The sequence below is a fragment of the Arachis stenosperma genome, chromosome 4 (genome assembly GCF_014773155.1).
Source record: "Arachis stenosperma cultivar V10309 chromosome 4, arast.V10309.gnm1.PFL2, whole genome shotgun sequence".
Taxonomy (NCBI): domain Eukaryota; kingdom Viridiplantae; phylum Streptophyta; class Magnoliopsida; order Fabales; family Fabaceae; genus Arachis; species Arachis stenosperma.
In genome coordinates, this window is record NC_080380.1 from 93,663,002 (window position 1) to 93,675,724 (window position 12,723).

The 12,723-nt window shown below is 36.6% G+C and overlaps 1 non-coding gene across 1 annotated transcript; it reads right to left on the reverse strand.

The window, feature by feature from the left end:
- Positions 1–10,525: 10,525 nt before the first annotated feature.
- Positions 10,526–10,629, reverse strand: LOC130977628 (small nucleolar RNA R71). The gene has a single exon (XR_009085314.1). It is a non-coding gene; the product is annotated as a small nucleolar RNA R71 (small nucleolar RNA).
- Positions 10,630–12,723: the final 2,094 nt, after the last annotated feature.

Genomic DNA, 12,723 nt, shown 5'->3' on the forward strand with positions numbered 1-12,723 from the left:
TTCCAGAAATATATAATAGTCCATACTTTATTTGGGAATTGACGACGTAAACTGGTGTTCAATGCCAGATTCATGTTGCTGTCTGGAGTCAAACGCCAGAAACACGTCACGACCCGGAGTTGAACGCCCAAAACACGTTATAACTTGGCGTTCAACTCCAAAAGAAGTCTCAGCACGTGGATAGATCAAGCTCAGCCCAAACACACACCAAGTGGGCCCCGGAAGTGGATTTATGCATCAATTACTTACTCATGTAAACCCTAGTAGTTAGTCTAGTATAAATAGGAGAATTTACTATTGTATTAGACATCTTTGGTCTCAGTTTTGTTTTATTCTTCATCTTAAGAGACTATTGATCACGTTTTAGGGGGCTGGCCATTCGGCCATGCCTGAACCTTTCACTTATGTATTTTCAACGGTGGAGTTTCTACACCATAGATTAAGGGTGTGGAGCTCTGCTGTACCTCAAGTTTCAATGCAATTACTACTATTTTCTATTCAATTCTCTTTATTCATATTCTAAGATATTCGTTGCACTTCAACTTGATGAATGTGATGATCCATGACACTCATCATCATTCTCACCTATGAACGCGCGTGACTGACAACCACTTGCGTTCTACCTTAGACCGGGCGCATATCTCTTGGATTCCTTAATCAGAATCTTCGTGGTATAAGCTAGAATTGATGGCGGCATTCATGGGAATCTGGAAAGTCTAACCTTGTCTGTGGTATTCCGAGTAGGATTCCGGGATTGAATGAATGTGACGAGCTTCAAACTCCTGAAGGCTGGGCGTTAGTGACAGACGCAAAAGAATCAAGGGATTCTATTCCAACCTGATTGAGAACCGACAGATGATTAGCCGTGCTATGACAGAGCATTTGGACCATTTTCACAGAGAGGATGGGATGTAGCCATTGACAACGGTGATGCCCTACATACAGCTTGCCATAGAAGGGAGTGATAAAATTGGATAAAAGCAGTAGGAAAGCAGAGATTCAGGAGGAGCACAGCATCTCCATACGCCTATCTGAAATCCCCATCATTGGAATACATGAGTAACTTTATCTTTATTTTAAGTTTATTATTTATTTTAGAAAATCCATAATTAATTGGTTTAATCTGCCTGACTGAGATTTACAAGGTGACCATAGCTTGCTTCATACCAACAATCTCTGTGGGATCGACCCTTACTCACGTAAGGTATTACTTGGATGACCCAGTACACTTGCTGGTTAGTTGAACGGAGTTATGTCCACACATAGCAAAAAGCCATTATAATTATTTCATACAAGTACAAAGAGTACGGATCACAATTTCGTCCACCAAGTTTTTGGCGCCATTGCCGGGGATTGTTCGAGTGTGGACAACTGACGGTTCATCTTGTTGCTCAGATTAGGTAATTTTCTTTTCAAAAATTTTTCAAAAATCTTTTTCAAAATTTTTCTTTTCTTTTTTGTTTTTCCAAACTTTGTTTTCGAAAATTATATACAAAAATCCAAAAAAATTAATAAAATCATAAAAATAAAAAATATTTTGTGTTTCTTGTTTGAGTCTTGAGTCAATTTACAAGTTTGGTGTCAATTGCATGCCTCAAAAACTTTTTCTTGCATATTTTCAAAAATTCCATGCATTCATAGTGTTCTTCATGATCTTCAAGTTGTTCTTGGTAAGTCTTCTTGTTTGATCTTGATGTTTTCTTGTTTTGTGTTGTTTCTTGTTTTTCATATGCATTTTTTGTTTGTTAGAGTCCATACATTAAAGATTTCTAAGTTTGGTGTCTTGCATGTTTTCTTTGCATCAAAATTTTTTTCAAAAAAATGTTCTTGATGTTCATCATGATCTTCAAAGTGTTCTTGGTGTTCATCTTGACATTCATAGTGTTCTTGCATGCATCATGTGTTTTGATCCAAAATTTTTAAGTTTTGGGTCATAATTGTGTTTTTCTCTCTCATAATAAAAAATTCAAAAATAAAAAAAATATCTTTTCCTTAATTTTCTCATAATTTTCGAAAATTTGAGTTGACTTAGTCAAAAATTTTCAAAATTAGTTGTTTCTTACAAGTCAAGTCAAATTTTCAAAATTTAAAAATCTTATCTTTTCAAAATCTTTTTCAAAAATCATATCTTTTCCAATTTTTCCTATTTTTCGAAAATTTCAAAAATCCTTTTCAAAATCTTTTCAAAATCTTTTTCTTATCTTTATATCTAATTTTTGAAAATTCACTAACAATTAATGTGATTGATTCAAAAATTTGAAGTTTGTTACTTTCTTGTTAAAAAGGTTCAATCTTTAAGTTCTAGAATCTTATCTTTTAGTTTCTTGTTAGTAATTAATTTTAATTTAAAAATTAAATCTTTTTCTTATCTTATCATATCTTTTATATCTTATCTTTTTCAAAATTTTATCTTTTTCAAAAATTTGATTTCAAATATCTTATCTAACTTCTTATCTTCTTATCTTTTCAAATTTGATTTTAATATCTTTTTCAACTAACTCTTTGACTTTGTGTTTGTTTCTTATCTTTTTCAAAACCACCTAACTACTTTTCCCTCTCTAATTTTCAAAAATATCTCATCTCTTTTTCAAAAATTCTTTTTGTTTTAAATTTTAATTTTGATTATATCTTATCTTTAATTTTCAAAATTACTAACCCCTTTTCAAAAATTAATTTTTGAATTTCTCTATCCCTTCTCCTCTTCTATTTAATTATTTATTTACTAACACTTCTCTTCACCTCTCTTCATCTAAAAATCCGAATCCATTCTTCTTCACTCTTCTCCCCTTTCTTCTTTTACTAACATAAAGGAATCTCTATACTGTGACATAGAGGATTCCTCTTCTTTTCTTGTTTTCTTCTCTTTCATATGAGCAGGAACAAGGAAAAAGGTACTCTTGTTGAAATTAATCCTGAACCTGAAAGGACTCTGAAGAGGAAACTAAGAAAAGCTAAATTACAACAATCTAAAGGTAACCTTTTAGAAATATTCGAACAAGAGAAGGAGATGGCAGCCGAAAATAATAATAATGCAAGGAGAATGCTTGCTGACTGATGATTAGATTTTTGACGGTTTAGAATTTCACAAATGAAATCTCGTCGAAGTATAGTCTCTAAACCAACAATAATCCTCTCATACAAAAATTTGTTTGTCACAAGTACAAACCCCTAAAATCTATAAACCGAAGTATTTAAACCTCGGGTCGTCTCTCAAAGGACTTGCAGGGTAGTGTTCTTGTTATTGGTTATGGACTTGTTTATTTTGGGGTTTTAGATGAGAAACATGAATAGTAAATGGTAAGAAAACTTTATTAACAAAATGGTCTTGGCAAGATTTGGTTGTCAAGAGTCTTCATCATTATCACTAGCCACAAGTATGGTAGTTACAAGGATTAATCCCACTTAGTCATCCTTAAATCAATTAACAAAGGAAAGTCAAGTGAGTTATATCAATCCTAGTCCATAAGTCCTAGCTTCCCACTAATTAGATTAATGAAGGCTAGAGTTAATGGCTATCAACTATCAATCAATTGGACACTAGTGACTCAAGAAATCCTAAGTTACCTTCTCAAGCCAAGAACATAGAATTCTACTCTAACATCCTCTCAAGCATTTCATCAAACACTTGGAGGGTAATGAAAGAAAGCATTTTTATTTGTAAGAATAAAAGGAATCAACAACTAACAATTACAAAGAATTAACAAAACAACAATCAACAACACCACAATCACATGAATTATCTCAAATTGCATTATTAAAAGGAAACAAAAGAACAAGAGTATCTCCATTACAAAACCTAGAAACAAAATAAGAGAAATTACAACAAGAGGATAGGGATAGAAAGAAGAACCAAAGTGTAGCAATCATCAATTGAAGGTAGAAGTAGAAGGAGACTTGAATTAAACCTAGAACTATGAGATCCTAATCTAACCCTAATTCCTAATCCTACTTCTAGAGAGAAGAGAGAGAAGAACGCTCATGAAAGACGGGAATCAAGGAATTGAGCATCGAACCCTCACCGGGGGGGGTTTGCACTCTAGTCGCTCGGTGTTTGGGGTTGATTCTCTCAATTCTCCCCTAATCATGCTTTCCAAGATTTGTTTATCTTCTAAAAATCAACAATTATTCAATGCATGCATACATGTATCATAAGGTCTTTTCTTTAGGCTGTAATGGGGCTAGGGTCAAGGTAGAATCATATATGGCTAGTGGACTTAGGATTTGAATCTTTGATTAACTTAAACTTTCCCACCTAACCTATATAATGACCTATACAATTAAGTACTAATCTAACTACCCATTCCTCACTTTTTCACATACTCATGCATTTTCTTTTCATTTCACAACACTTATGCATTGATTCTTATTGAGCTTCACTTTGGGGCATTTTGTCCCCTTTATTGCTCTTCTTTTTTTTTTCTTTCTTTTTCTATATACATTTTTTTTCTTTTCTTTTTTTCTTTTTCACTTTTATTTCTTTTTTCTTTTCATTTTTTTTCTATTTCTTTCAAACTATACACAAGAACATCAATGCATAAGGTCTATACATTTAATCAATACATGAATATGTACCAATTCTCCAATATAAAAATACAAAACACAAACACCCTTTTATCCCAACCAATGTCCCAAAGTTTTCCCACTCTTGGATGACACTCACACTCACTAGCTTAAGCCAATCAAAGATCCAAATAAAGGACATTCATTGTTTTCCGCTTTAAGGCTTGTAATGTGCTAAAATAAGAATAAGTGGGTTAAGCGTAGGCTCAAAGTTGGCTAACAAAGGAAGATAAAAGGTAAGGCCATTTGGGTAAGTGAGCTAATGAAATGATGGCCTCAATCATATAAATGCATGAATACAAGGAATAATGGGACATATAGATTCAAACAAATCAAAGATTACAATCATAGAAAGAGAACAATTACACACAAGAAGGAAAATAAGTGGTTATAAGATGTAACCACACCATTAGGCTCAAATCTCACAAGCTTGTGTTCTTAGCTCAAAAATATGATCCAAAATAAATTCTTTCAAGCAAGTTCCACAAATTTTCTTTTTCAAATTAGTAGGGTGCCCTAAAACAATTTCTTGGAAAGGAAATCATCACCCTAACCAAGTAGTCCTAATAAGAAAGAAGTGGTAAAAATATGTATAAATTCTAACTAACATGCAACCTATCATGCAATGCAATAGCTAGCTAACATTGATGTTGAAAAAGGAAATTGTTACCCATGGAGATCGGTCGGACGACCTCCCCACACTTGAATATTGCACCGTCCTCGGTGCATGCAAAGAAGAGCAAGGTGGACAGGTTGCTACAATTGATGAGTTTCTTCAAAGGGTTGTGCGGATGAACTTGTTTGTTGCCCCATTTAGAAGCTTTCTCAGTCCTTTCCTTGTTGGTGGCCAACCTAGAAGGAGAGAAAAAGAAAGAAAATTAAGCCTATAACAAAGACATCAAAGCAATTAGAACGTAGGCGGGGGCTAATGCCAAATAAGAGTATGGTTCTCTACTACATGGTAGCTACAACATGTGAGTAAGAAAACAATTTAAGCAAATGGCATATCAACTAATACTTGATGCAAGAGTAAAGTTAAAGCATGGAGAGTATATGGAGCATCAAGATCAAATAAGGATTGACACAAACAAGATTAGTGATACGCATGAAAGCATTTGATTCTATCCTAATTCAATGATGAAGCGGTACAAGGAAAAAAAACAAAGGGTAATGAATTAGGAAGGACTAAAGCACTAATCTTGTGTGTTGACAAATATTACAATTAATGTAACAAGTCATGAAGCACCAAAACAAATGCAAGAAATTCTCAACAATTGAGTGAGAGAATTCAACACCATTATTAAAATGAGAAATTTAAAAAATAAAATGAGAACAAATTATAGAAACAAAATTAAAATGCAAAGAATAAAAGTAGGCAAATGTAATAGACAAAAGAAAATGGAAGAAGAGAGAAAAAAAAAATTTTTTATTTTTAATTTTTTTTAGTATGTTATTTATTTATTTATATTTTTTTATTATTAAAAAAATAATTTTTTTTCTTTTTTTTTTATTAAAAGAGAAAAGAAAACAAATCTTTCAAGAGAAGAAGAAGAAAAAAAAATGAGAAAGAAAGAAGAAGAGAAGAGGAAAGAAGGAGAAAGGAGGAAGGGGAAAAGCAGGTAGCAAATCCGCGCGCGCGCGCACAGCGCGCTTACACGTGGATAAGGTTGGAACAATCCGCGCGCGCGCGCACGGCGCACTCACGCGTGGATGCAGCAGGGACGATCCGCGGGCGCGCGCACAGCGCGCTTACGCGTGGATGAGCTTGTGCTCCCAGCACAATGCTGGCACAACGCGCGCACAACTCTCTGGTTTTTGTACCAGAAGTTGCAGAAGTGCAATGTGCGCGCGCGCGCACAGCGTGCTAGCGCGCCGATGGCCGTTTTTTTTTTTTTGCCCAAAAAGCAGAAAAAAATGCCCAAGAGCTCCCTATAATGTCCAAAACTCTTCTTTATTCAAGCAAATATCAAACAATTTATAAAAATGCAATTTGATTTTAGGATTTATTCATCTACTACTAATGAATACAACATACTAACAACCAATCTTTACCAACAAATCAATATGAAATGAAAATCTACCTACAATGGCAACTCAAATCACTTATTAAACAAAACTAAAAGAGTATGGAAAGAGTTTACCACGGTGGGGTGTCTCCCACCTAGCACTTTTAGTTTAAGTCCTTAAGTTGGACATTTTGAGGAGCTTATTGTCATGGTGGCTTATGTTTGTACTCATCCTTGAATCTCCAAGGATCTTTGCCTCTCAATTGGTTGACAGAATTTCCAACCATATTCACTAAACTTGGGTGAGGTTCTCCCCAAGATATGAGCTCCCAAAATTGGTCTTCATGTTGTGATCCGGGATCCCATATCTTATTTTCACACCCATCTTCTAGTTGATCATCATGATTCAATTTGGGTGGTAGGCATATAGAATTCTCCTTTATGCACCAAATTCTCCTTCTAGACCCATACAATTTAGCATTCCTCCAACCATAGTATTTATGCCTTGAGGGTTTAACCTTAATGAGCCTAACATTCTTTTTCCAACCACTACACCACTCCCTCTTACTCTTAACTCCACAAAGAGCTCTAAGTTGACCATCATTTTCAATCAACCCATATTCAAGTGAGAAAGTGAAGCTTAGGGATATAAATTTTACCCACTTGAATGTTATGTTAGGTGATGGTGGCTTGAGAAGGGGGACCTCCCCACACTTAGCCATTGCAATGTCTACGCTCTTGTGCTCTTCCCTTGTAACTTCCACCTCTTGACAACTTATATCAACTTCAACCTCTTCCTCTTGGTAGCTTCCTTCCAATTTAATATTTTCTTCGTGGCTTACCAAGGGTATGGGAGGTGAGGTATCTTCTTCCTTACCCTCTATGTCAAGCTCAATGGGAGAGGATTCAATTGTGGATAGGAACTCATCAATAATTGAATCCATCTCTTGATCAACCTCTTCAAAGTCTTCAACCATGATGTGCTTTGGAGGTTGCGCACCCTCCTCAACATCAATGTCAAGCTTCTTGGAAGAGTTTTCCATGATGCTACATTCCCATGGACTCTCAACGTCTCCTAAATCTTCAACCACTTCTTCCTTTTCTTCAATAATCATAGGCTCCTCCAATTGCTCTAATACAAAATAGCCTCCCTCATTTTCCACCGGATTTTCCAATCTCTCCTTCATGCTATGATCTTCAATGGATTCTTCACATGTGGCCACGGAAGCACCTTGAGTGTTCAAAAATTTGTAGGCTAAGGTAGATATTACCTTGGTCAAGTTAGTCACAAACTCTAGGGTGTTTCTTTGCATATCCGCTTGTCCTTGAAGTAGCAATGTGAGAGAGTCATCTATTGGGACTTGGGGTGGATAAGAGGGTTCATTATTTTGGAGAGAGGGTTTATAGTAGGAAGGTGGTTCTTCTTGGTAAGGGTATGGAGATGGTGTGCATTGAGGTGGTTCTTGAGAGTAACTGTGTTGGAATGGTGGTGGTTCCATGTATGGTTCATATGGCTCATAAGGTGGTGGGTATGGTGGATAAGGATTGGGGTCATATGGAGGGTTTTGGTGATATGGGGCTTGTGAGCAAGGTGGTTCAAAATCATGTTGAGTGGGTAGTTCATAGGCATGTGGTAGTGGTTGTTGACAATCACAATAAGGGTTACCACATCCATTAGATTGATATGCATTAGGATAAGAGTTATACCCATAAGGAGTTAGAGGTTGTTGCCAAGAAGGTTGATCAATCCCTTGAGGCTCTTCCCATCTTTGGTTGTGCCCAAATCCTTGATGCATATTACCATTGTAGTTCCCATTTCTTACAACATAATTTGAGCCAAACTCATAGCCAAAGTGAGGATGAGAATTCATAATAACAAAGAAACCAAAATCTAACAAAGATAAGCAACAAAGTTATAAACCTAACAAAAACTAACAAACAAGCAAAAGACAAACATATTCACAATATTCACAATAACCAATAATGTAACACCATTGCAAGTCCCCGGCAACGGCGCCATTTTGATGATTAGATTTTTGACGGTTTAGAATTTCACAAATGAAATCTCGTCGAAGTATAGTCTCTAAACCAACAATAATCCTCTCATACAAAAATTTGTTTGTCACAAGTACAAACCCCTAAAATCTATAAATCGAAGTATTTAAACCTCGGGTCGTCTCTCAAAGGACTTGCAGGGTAGTGTTCTTGTTATTGGTTATGGACTTGTTTATTTTGGGGTTTTAGATGAGAAACATGAATAGTAAATGGTAAGAAAACTTTATTAACAAAATGGTCTTGGAAAGATTTGGTTGTCAAGAGTCTTCATCATTATCACTAGCCACAAGTATGGTAGTTGCAAGGATTAATCCCACTTAGTCATCCTTAAATCAATTAACAAAGGAAAGTCAAGTGAGTTATATCAATCCTAGTCCATAAGTCCTAGCTTCCCACTAATTAGATTAATGAAGGCTAGAGTTAATGGCTATCAACTATCAATCAATTGGACACTAGTGACTCAAGAAATCCTAAGTTACCTTCTCAAGCCAAGAACATAGAATTCTACTCTAACATCCTCTCAAGCATTTCATCAAACACTTGGAGGGTAATGAAAGAAAGCATTTTTATTTGTAAGAATAAAAGGAAGCAACAACTAACAATTACAAAGAATTAAAAAAACAACAATCAACAACATCACAATCACATGAATTATCTCAAATTGCATTATTAAAAGGAAACAAAAGAACAAGAGTATCTCAATTACAAAACCTAGAAACAAAATAAACGAAATTACAACAAGAGGATAGGGATAGAAAGAAGAACCAAAGTGTAGCAATCATCAATTGAAGGTAGAAGTAGAAGGAGACTTGAATTAAACCTAGAACTATGAGATCCTAATCTAACCCTAATTCCTAATCCTAATTCTAGAGAGAAGAGAGAGCTTCTCTCTCTAACTCTAACTACTTCTAATACTAAACTAAGCTAATGATTAAAAGTATGTAAAAATATCTAAAGTATGTTGATTCCCCTTCAATACTTGACTCAAATAGCATCAGAAATGAGTTGGATTGGGCCCACAAGGCTCCTAAAACCGCTGGGGACGATTTCATTAAAGTGGGCCACGGACAGAATCAGTGTGCGCGCGCAAAGTGCGCGTGCGCGCCCCTGAACACGAAGCAACATATGGCAAAATTTATATCATTTCGAAGCCCCGGATGTTAGCTTTCCAACCCAACTGAAACCGCATCATTTGGACCTCTGTAGCTCAAGTTATGGTCAATTAAGTGCGAAGAGGTCAGGCTTGACAGCTTTTTGGTTCCATCATTTCTTCAAGAGTTCTCCAACTTTACATGCTTTTTCTTCATTCCCTTGATCCAATCTTTGCCTCCTAAATCTGAAATCACTTAACAAACATATCAAGGCATCTAATGGAATCAAGGTAAATTACATTTAGCTATTTTAAGACCTAAAAAGCATGTTTTCACTCTTAAGCACAATTAAAGGAGAATATACAAAACTATGCTATTTCAATGCATAAATGAGGGTAAAAGGTTATAAAATCCCCTAAAATCAATACAAGATAAACCGTCAAAATGGGGTTTGTCAGTGACTTCACAAAACCAGCGTCCAAATTTGATGGAAGAAGCATCTCCATTCCTGCCATTAGAGCCAACAATTTTGAGCTTAAGCCTCAACTAGTTGCTTTAATGCAATAGAACTGCAAGTTTTATGGACTTCCATTTGAAGATCCTTGCCAGTTTTTAACTGAGTTCTTGCAGATTTGTGAGACTGTAAAGACGAATGGAGTAGATCCTGAAGTCTACAGGCTCATGCTTTTCCCTTTTGCTGTAAGAGACAAAGCTAGAATATGGTTGGATTCACAACCTAAGGATAGCCTGGACTCCTAGGATAAGCTGGTCACGGCCTTCTTGGATAAATTCTTTCCTCCTCAAAACCTGAGCAAGCTTAGAGTGGATGTTCAGACCTTCAAACAAAAAGATGGTGAATCCCTCTATGAAGCTTGGGAAAGATACAAGCAGTTGACCAAAAGGTGTCCATCTGACATGTTTTCAGAATGGACCATATTAGATATATTCTATTATGGTCTATCTGAGTTTTCGAAAATGTCATTGGACCATTCTACAGGTGGATCCATTCACCTAAAGAAAACACCTGTAGAAGCTCAAGAACTCATTGACATGGTTGCAAATAACCAATTCATGTACACTTCTGAGAGGAATTTCGTGAATAATGGGACACTTCAGAGGAAGGGAGTTCTTAAAATTGATGCTCTGAATGCCATATTGGCTCAGAACAAAGTGTTGACTCAGCAAGTTAACATGATTTCTCAAAGTCTGAATGGATGGCAAAATGCATCCAACAGTACTAAAGAGGCAGCTTCTGAAGAAGCTTATGATCCTGAGAACCCTGCAATAGCAAAGGTAAATTACATGGGTGAACCTTATGGAAACACCTATAATTCATCATGGAGAAATTATCCAAATTTCTCATGGAAGGATCAACAAAAGCCTCAACAAGGCTTTAACAATGGTGGACGCAATAGGCTGAGTAATAGCAAGCCTTTTCCATCATCTTCTCAGCAACAGACAGAGAATTCTGAACAAAGCACTTCTAATTTAGCCAATATAGTCTCTGATCTGTCAAAAGCCACTTTCAGTTTCATGAGTGAAACAAGATCCTCCATCAGAAATCTGGAGGCACAAGTGGGCCAGCTGAGTAAGAAAGTCATTGAAACTCCTCCCAGTATTCTCCCAAGCAATACAGAAGAGAATCCAAAAGGAGAGTGCAAAGCCATTGATGTAATCAATATGGCCGAACGCACAAGGGAGGAGAAGGACAAAAACCCTAGTGAGGAAGACCTCTTGGGACGTCTCTCAAGCAAAAAGGAATTTCCTATTAAGGATCCAAAGGAATCTGAGGCTCATATAGAGACCATAGAGATTCCATTAAATCTCCTTCTGCCATTCATGAGCTCTGAAGACTATCCTTCCTCTGATGAGGATGAAGATGTGACTGGAGAGCAAGTTGCTCAATATTTAGGAGCTATCATGAAGCTGAATACCAAGTTGTTTGGTAATGAGACTTGGGAAAGTGAACCTCCCTTGCTCATTAATGAACTAGATACCTGGATTCAGCAAATTTTACCTCAAAGGAGACAAGATTCTGGCAAGTTCTTAATACCTTGTACCATAGGCACCATGACCTTTGAAAAAGTTCTATGTGATCTGGGGTCAGGGATAAATCTTATGCCACTCTCTGTAATGGAGAAGCTGGGGATCATTGAGGTACAACCTGCCTTGTTCTCATTACAATTGGCAGACAAGTCATTAAGACAAGCTTATGGAGTAGTAGAGGACGTGTTAGTAAAGGTTGAAGGCCTTTACATCCCTGCTGATTTCATAATCTTAGACACTAGGAAGGAAGAGGATGAGTGTATCATCCTTGGAAGACCTTTCCTAGCCACAGCAAGAGCTGTGATAGATGTCAACAGAGGTGAATTAGTCCTTCAATTGAATGGGGACTACCTTGTGTTTAAGGCACATGGCCATCCCTCTGTGACAAAAGAGAGTAAGCATGAAGAGCTTTTCTCAGTTCAGAGTCAAGAAGAGCCCCCACAGTCAAACTCTAAGTTTGGTGTTGGGAGGCCACAACCAAACTCTAAGTTTGGTGTTAAGACCCCATATCCAAACTCTAAGTTTGGTGTTAGGAGTTTTACAACATTGACCTGATCACCTTTGTGGCTCCATGAGAGCCCACTGTCAAGCTATTGACATTAAAGAAGCGCTTGTTGGGAGGCAACCAAATTTTTATATATCTAATTTTTATTTTATTTTATTGTTATTTTGTGTTTTATTAGGTACATGATCATGTGGAGTCACGAAAAAAATATAAAAATTAAAAACAGAATCAAAAACAGCAGAAGAAAAATCACACCCTGGAGGGAGGACATACTGGCGTTCAACGCCAGTAAGGAGCATCTGGCTGGCGTTCAACGCCAGAACAGAGCATGAATCTGGCACTGAACGCCAGAAACAAGCAACATTCTGGCGTTTGAATGCCAGGAATGTGCCTTGAGGAAAGCTGGCGCTGAACGCCAGTAACAAGCATGGAACTGGCGTTCAACGCCAGAAACATGCTA